Here is a 7,581-nt window from a genome sequence, read left to right on the forward strand (position 1 = left end):
TACGTTTTCAATCTCTCACCGTACATTGCCTGGGGACGAGAATAAAAAACTAAAAACGTTTTATCCTTTCTCCCCGTACAAAGACTAGGGACGAGAGTAACTCGAGAACAACGTTACCCGCTTGAACGGAACGTTTTCTCTCCTCTCTCTCCCTCCGTCTCTCTCTCTCTCTCTCTCTCTTGATTACGCACCTAAGAGAAGAGCCCACTTACGTTTCGTCAAAAAAACATGTTATTTGACCAAAGGAAAAAACTGAAAGGTTTTTCAATTAAAAAGTTCCTTTAAAATAGAATTTAAAACATTTAAGCTTTGAAAGTAGAATGAACAAAACGTCAGAATCGATTTACTCTTTCTGCAAAGTGAAACCGTGATACTCTCTCTCTCTATCGTAACGATAGAGCGCAAACTGCGTAGCATAAATATACTAAACGTTTGTTCATCTTTGAAACAGTACGAAGACTATTCAAAGAAAATCTTTCATAAAATATCTATTAAAAAATATTCATTTAAAAAGTTTTAAATCATTAGCTCTTTAAAAGCTATTTACGATTGAAAGGGCTCAACGTTGTTTAACTTCGGTTTCCAAGTTAGGACCGCCTACTCTCAGGAAAGGTCGCATATAAACAAATCATTAAAATTTATTTTTATGTTTATTATAAATGGAAAGTTAATCGAAGAGGCCTAATAAAGGCGGTGAGATATAAAATATATAGAGGAAAATCTATAATTAATTTATAACGTGATAAGATAATTGCTAAAAGCCTAAACACACTTCCGTCTAAGGGAAGGGTCGGCCATTTAAAAGTCAAAGAAAGTCCATACTCTCTTGGTCATCAAAAATTAAATCTATCCAAAAACGAGTTCAAGATTTAAGATGAAGATAAAACACCTGCACTGCGAAAGCTCAAACCAAAATGAAGTACTTCACCAAATATGTTGAGAAAACTCCAGGTTCTACAGCGAGTATTGATACGTCTTGTCGTCAACGTCGACAGAGAAGAATTGAAGGTTTTGTTTACATACAAGAGTGGTATCTGGCCGACAGTTGGCGCTGGTGGGCACACCCGCAACCTTCATAGCGATCGCTCGCGAGTTTTTTAGTATGTTTTCTGTCGAGCCGCAGAGTTGCAGCTATTATATATTCACCGGCTAAGTTAAATATTTAAAATTTCCTGTTTCCTTTCCTCACTAGGCTATTTTCCTTGTTGGAGCCCCCAGGCTTATAGCATCCTGCTTTTCCAACTATGGTTGTAGCTTAGCAAGTAATAATAATAATAATAATAAGGAAGTACCTCGGGAAAGAACAGATTGAAACGACACTGCATCGTCTAGGTGAACAGTGATCTTCAAACACTTGGCCCAAGCAAAGATTGGCCTCGTCAACATGCGTAGGTCTGTTCACCTCCGAAGGGTACAGCCACAGGGGCTGCTAGACTGGAACCAAAGACTGGGTCAGTGATCTGCACTGGATTAGGTATTGGCGTGCAACCGTAGGTGAGCGCGGAGGAAATCTCCAACTCGCTATACAAAATGGCCGTGTGCAGCATAATACTTAATCTGGGATGGATGTATTATTGGGACAGGAGGCGGAAACTGTTATTGTCAAGTTGATTTTCTTCTTGGGGAGAATGTGGTTTATCTTGGTCTCAAATACTATGAAATAAAGAAAGTTTGAAGATTTATGAAATAAGATTCAGTGTTACATTGCAAGGAGTGAAGACGGTTTGAAGTAAACACATGGTTGAGACTTAAAGTCTTAAGTGGCCCACACACGCTCAAATTTTTGGTCAAATTTTTTTTATGTCAAATTATTTGACGATTTGACGTTCGCCCTACACGCTCAAACTTCTCATCAAATTTTCATTTTGCTCCCGAATGTCATCATGGAGGCATATACAGCGTTGGCTCTTGGCTTAGCGTTGAAGAGCACACACAAACGAAAGAGACGAAAGTGGGCCCAGCAATGGTATTTGTGTCGTGAACGATTTGGTCACGTTCCTTTATTAAATGAACTAAGAATTAGTGAAACTGATGTTTTCAAGAACTTTCTTCGCATGGACGGAGGATCATTTGACAAACTATTAGATCTTTTGAGACCATATATAACCAAAGAAAACACAGTTATGCATTGTGCGATATTACCATTTGAAAGACTAAATAACACTAATTGTACAAATATTTTTGCAATGAATTCTGCACTTCGTTGTACAGGAATACACGGATAAATTCACTCCAGAAGTTTGTAAAGTTGGAATCTATAACTGAATAGGATATGCATTTTGTTATTATTTTTTATTAAAAAGCACTTTCATGAGGATGCACACATACCATGTATATATACATACATACATACATACATACATATATATATATATATATATATATATATATATATATATATATATATATAAGTTAATATTTATGTATATATAAATTTTTACAAAAAGAAATATTTACTTCTATAAATACATAGGATTATATAATCTATAATTACTCATACACACACATTATATATATATATATATACATACATATATATATATATATAATATATATATATATATATATATATACATTATCATTATTATTATTACTTGCTAAGCTACAATCATAGTTGGAAAAACAGGATGCTATAAGCCCAGGGGCTCCAACAGGGAAAATAGCCAAGTAAAGCCCTCAAATTTTTGGTCAAATTTTTAATGTTCCAAAGTTGTGGTAAACTTCTATAAACATCAATAAGCTCAAGAAGAAATTTCTTTTCATTATTTTGTTGGAGCCATGATGACGATGAGCCGCGCACGTCCTACTCAGATTATGTCTAATCACTAACTAATTTGCGCAGATTATTGCTAGGTACCACACACGCAGAAATTATTTGACGTCTCAGAAAATATCTACTGAAATCAGATCAGTAAAAAATTTGACATCAAACCTTTTAGGCCATCAAATTACGCCACACATGATCAAATTCATGTCAAATAATTTGACATAAAAAATTGGACCAATAATTTGAGCGTGTGTGGGCCGCTTTAGGGTACGCGAAGGATACAGCGGTCAGCTCTCGGTAGGTAAGGATACGGCTCCTAGGTTACCTTAGGTTAGGTGAGGAACCTTAGGTTAAGGAGTGTTCTTGTATTTCCCTTTTATTAAAATGTGGTTTCATCAGTCGTAACTGTTTGGGATTTCAGAAGCTGTCTGTCCCAACCGACTACAAAGGCTGCCGTGACACAAAAGGAAAATGATTATGGTAATAATTTCCTTTTTATATTGACCACCAAATATCCTGCGGAGAATGATTGACCTTTGGTGATGTGTTTTACATCACCAAAGGTCAATCATTCTCCGTCAGAGTCTAAAGTGGACACAATATCATAAATTATTCTAAAAATTAATTAATTAATGCGTTTTAATGACAAGGTTTTCTGGGTCAAGGAAGAGAAGTGGTCATTGACCCAAATAAAATAGTGGTCTTTGCCCCATAAGGTCAAACCCTTGCATCCTGGGGTAGGTTAAGTATATGCATGGTAGGTTAGGTTAGGTTAAGTTACAATGGACAAATATGAATGTCTTCCTTTAAAATAGATTTCCAACTGATGTTTATACATCCACAAACTAAACTATTGATTCCCGCAAAGGTTTATTTCATGAAATGTGGCCACATGACCAGAAATGTGGGACAACAGCACAAGTAAAGTAATACCAAAGGCTACTTAATACCTTCAAACATCTATTTGATTGGAACAATCTACAGACCTACATTAAACACCTTCTGAAATTAACTCTTTTATAACTTTCCTTTGTATCAACCTGAAAAGAAACTTTGATTAGGAAGGAATTTTTGGCAGATGAAACACGTGGCAGATAACCCACATAAGACATTCAACTGTCAACATTCTTTGTTTTTATTATTTCCATAACAATTCTAAGTGTACCACCTACATAAATAGGTTCCCCTAATATTAAATGTATAAACCTTATGATTAACACAACGATACTTACTTTATATACACAAAAAAAAACACGATTAAAAAAAATCTTTAGGCATAAAAAGTTTGCGTAAGTAAATTTGTCTTGTTTACATAGGATTAGCAATAGCTTGCGCACAGGAAATCCCTAGAATACCCTCAAAATTCCTCAATAGTACGTCTTCAACACGAGCTATTTCAAGTGCTACCTATAATTCATCATCTTCTCAAAGTACGTTACATAATATATTCTCTCTCATTAGATATATTTTTCAACCAAAAACATTGGAATATAACTCACAACAGCAAACCAGGAAAATTTGACTTTCACAATTTTTTCCCCAGATTCACTAGAAATTTCCCTATTTTGGGACAATTTCTCTAAAAGCAGGACCGTCAGGTGCCTCACCTGACGGTCCTGTTTTACAACGGCGCCTCTAAAAATCTAGCAATTTAGTTTATCTTTCTATTATATTATTTTGCTTTTACTCAAAATCATGTCTAAATATTTACTTCTTTTCTATTTTCTTTCAATAGATAAAAATTATCATATTATTTGCTTTAGGTCTTCCCTGTAAGGTTTAAAAATAAAAGACTTAAGTCTTCTTATTTTCACAAAAATTAGTTTATTTAGACTTCCCCGTTTGAGTCTATTTATAATATTCAGTTTTAACGTTTTTATTCCGGTTCTGAAAATAGATATCACAGATGCAGTAGTTAGTTGTCATATTTATTCATTCTTCTTCTTTAATTTCTATCTTCCACTTACTGTGTATTTCTAAGCTCACACACACACACACACACTCGAATAACATTGAACTAAGATCAGATCCTTTATCAGATTTAGTAAATTTGAAATATATTACAGATAATAATAAACAAAATAAATAAAAAATAGATAAAAAAATACACCTTAATTTGTATTGTATAGTACAACAAGGGAAGAAAAATATTGACACCAAAGAAGCAACATACGAACGAACCGTCACAAGATTTCTCCTCTCGGATATGTTCGATTTGTATTGACAGCGAATTCGTTTTTATTATCTCTAATGACTTTTATGATAAGTAATTCTATCAATCATAGCTTTATATAAAGAAATTTAGGCTTTAAGTGTAGGCCTATAAGTGTTTATAATAAGCCTGAAATCTCAAATTGATAACTACTTATCCGACGTCGAAGTTAGAATTACAGACATTCGAACATGAGAATTATTTATTTCGCAAATATTGCAAATCAAGAATTTCATTTGTAAAACTAGACCTACGCCATTGTTTTATGTAAATTTTCTTTAATATTTGAACAAAATGTAAAGAAATGTATAAGATTTCTCTTGATCTGAGAAGATAATTATGTATCTGACATTAAGTAAACTGTAGTTGGTCGCAGCCAAGGCCAGATAAGGCATGTAGGTGTGGCAACCTCATCCCTCGTTCTGTGTCTAAGATTATTATACATTTGGCAACAAATTTCGATGAGGACGAGCTGTGATTGGCTGAATTGAAATGGAGGTCTGTAATTGGTTGATTCAAAATGGGTGGATGGTATAAATAGGAGGAGCCAACCAGTTGGCATCAGTTCTCACTCAGATCCCACTGAGAGAGGACCATCACTGCTGCTCCTGCCTGCTGACTGCCAACATCTTCTGCCGCCGTTACTGCTGTTGCCTGCTCCCTCTTCACTTTGCTGATACTTTCAGCTTCCTGAAGAGACCGCCGCCACCGCCGCCGCCGCCTCCGCCGATAAATCGCCGATTTCGCCGACGTTTTTCGCCGATTTCTCGCCGAATTCGTCGCCGATTTTCGCCGTTTTTTCGACGATTTCTGTTGCAGTTTTTGCTGTACTGACAAGGGCCTTGCCCCTGAATTGGCTGTAATCAGCCCCCTCATATAAAGAAAATTAAAATTGACAATATAGGCTAAGCTTTGCCTCCAACTACATAATTTTACCTTACTAATAGATCCTCCTGTGGAAAATCTGGTAGCCGTTGTGGTCTTAAAACTCCAGTTGAAGCAGGGCCCAAGGGTCAAAAACTCCCACTCTCGCTGTCTGTGGCAAGTGGCATAGGGCTGTTAGGCTTGGCGCCTATAAGCCAAGTTGTTTGATAAGTAATAGGTTGTTATTCTTGGTAACTGGCGAAATAAGCCAGTATTCAAATAGGGTCAGGAATCAGCTCAAATAAAAACTTTTAGGTCTCCACTGAGTTTTACTTATTATCCCCAACCTCCCTACCTGCAGGAATAGACTGCTGGGCCGTCTTAGTGCGTGAACGCAGTAAGAAGGCTCCCCAACAGCTATTTGTGTAGGCTAGTACTTAGCTAAAAAGAGTTAGTTTCAGCACTGCTCTAGCAATAGGTTAGTTAGCATAACCCCCATATAACTAACGAATTTGTGTTTCATTTTCAGATTCTGTAATTCATTCTTATAACTTCTACTATAACTTTGCTTGGGGCCCTAGGGCTTAAAGGGTTGGACAACCCCACCAGGCACACTGTCTGTCCCTCTATATGGTCTCTGATCATATACTTACTTATCTTGAAAAAAAGGACTTATCCTGGAACGAACTTCATGAGATCGTACTAGAAGCTCTAGCAACTGGTGAAATGGAGATGGACCCCGACCTGCAACCCCTTCTAACTGAACTTGACAAGGAAGCCGAAAAGGAACTCATAGACAATGAACAGAAACGAATGGAACAGGACCAAGACCAAACTAACCGGAAGAGGACCAACGACAACGACTCTGATGGAGAAGGAAACCTACCTTGGCAGGAAGTAAGGAGGAAAAAGAAACTTCCTAGAAGGAGCCAACCAGGGAATGTTGTACCCACACAGCAAGAAAACCTCACCGCAGGAAGCAGCAACCAGCCTGCTAGAGAAAACAAGACCTATTTTTTTAGGGTCTTGGCTGGTAACTCATCAGAAGCCTTCAAGGCTATTGCTGCCTTTGAAAGCAAGCACAAAAACATTCAGACGATTGCCAAACCGAACAGGCAAGGACAGTGGACCATATCCACCAAGGACGCAAGGGCACTGATAACCTTGCGAAGCACCTCAGACATTAAGCTATTGGAGCTGAAAGAAGAGGAAAAATTAAAAAAAGCAGTTGTGGTTGGCTACCCAACTGATATGATGGAAAGCCACCTAACTAAATTACCAAATATCACTGCAGCGGAAAGGATGAAGAATAAGGCAGGCTTCCTTACAAAAGCCATACTGGTGACATTCAAGGGTCCACACCCACGAAGAGTCGACCTGGGCATCTTTGGCAGCTTCAGGGTCAACAAATATTACCCTGATCCCCTCAGATGTTACAACTGCCAGAAGTATGGGCATCATAAGGACCAATGCCAAGCAAAGGTCCCAACCTGTGCTGTCTGCAGCCTCAAGCACCCCACACAGGAGTGCATTGACAAGAAGGCTGCTGGAATACCCACAGTCAAAAAGTGTTCCAACTGCAAGAAAGGGCATACTGCAATGGCCTGGGGATGCCCTGAAAGGGTAGCAAGAGTAATTGCTGCCCTCCCCAAAGACAAAAGGGACCCATCAAGAGTAAGAGCGGCCCCCAAACCTCTACCCAGAAGGAGATTTTATACCCAGGAGGAGCTAAACAGGC

General features: G+C 37.7%; 1 long non-coding RNA gene across 2 annotated transcripts in view; it reads right to left on the bottom strand.

The window, feature by feature from the left end:
• Window positions 1-4,068, bottom strand: part of LOC137642299 (uncharacterized) — a 47,969-nt gene extending 43,901 nt beyond the window's left edge. For both annotated transcript variants that reach the window (XR_011044737.1, XR_011044738.1), the window contains exon 1: window positions 4,000-4,068. This is a non-coding gene — a long non-coding RNA (uncharacterized lncRNA). The remainder of the gene's footprint in view (window positions 1-3,999) is intronic.
• Between the last annotated feature and the right edge of the window lie 3,513 nt (window positions 4,069-7,581).

Source organism: Palaemon carinicauda, chromosome 6, assembly GCF_036898095.1.
Source record: "Palaemon carinicauda isolate YSFRI2023 chromosome 6, ASM3689809v2, whole genome shotgun sequence".
In the NCBI taxonomy this organism is placed as follows: domain Eukaryota; kingdom Metazoa; phylum Arthropoda; class Malacostraca; order Decapoda; family Palaemonidae; genus Palaemon; species Palaemon carinicauda.